Below are 853 nucleotides of genomic sequence, written 5' to 3' on the forward strand. Positions count from 1 at the left end.
CTCAGGCTTTTCAGCGCTTTAAGAACCACATTGCATCATTTTTTTCAGTTAATTCGTCATGTTTTTCTGAGGGGAAATACGTTTGTTGGAAGGATATACATATACGTCCTGAAAGCTTTTTAAGCGCAACGATAGAAACAGCAGGACTGCTATTTTTATCGTGCACTGTCTATAGTTGCGTTTAAAAAGTTGCAGTTTCGCCCGAATGGCTAAGCATCGATTCTGATAATTACTGGGCAGCTATATGGAGTAGGGATTGCAGTTTTATTGGCGCTATAAGCTTCTAAACATAGGCATACTAACTAAATTTGCAAGCATGGTGCGACGCGCGCGCAAGCAAACATGAACACATCTCACTCGACGACCGCGGAGAGAGAGAGAGAGAAACATTTATTCAGACCATCGAGATCGTTGATCGTGAGGACGAGTGGGTGGTGTCCTCATTCCAGGACTCCACTGGCCATGGCTGCTCGACGTACTTGCTGGACGAGAGCTTCTTGTCCCGCCAGGGTATCACCGGTCAGCTGTACCTCCCACCGCTCATATGACGTGTTAGGCGTCTTTAAATGTTCAGGTTTGCCCCGCACCCCCACGAGATGTGAATGAGTGTAACTCCCTGTCAAAACGCTGACATGAGGAGACGCGGTAGCATCAGCGAGCGAATTGACCTTTGTGCAGCCGCTCGCATCAACGCGAACTTAAGCGGGTAAACACAGCGGAGGGCGAACTCTGCCCCGTCGCAGATGGCTTTCAAGATATAGCGGCCTCCCGGCCTCCCTGAATAGAACGCCCCCCTCCAGCCCTCCCAACCCTCCCCCGGAGCCTTGCGGCCCGGTGGGCGCGCGGACTTTAT

This window comes from Dermacentor silvarum, chromosome 3, assembly GCF_013339745.2.
Source record: "Dermacentor silvarum isolate Dsil-2018 chromosome 3, BIME_Dsil_1.4, whole genome shotgun sequence".
In the NCBI taxonomy this organism is placed as follows: domain Eukaryota; kingdom Metazoa; phylum Arthropoda; class Arachnida; order Ixodida; family Ixodidae; genus Dermacentor; species Dermacentor silvarum.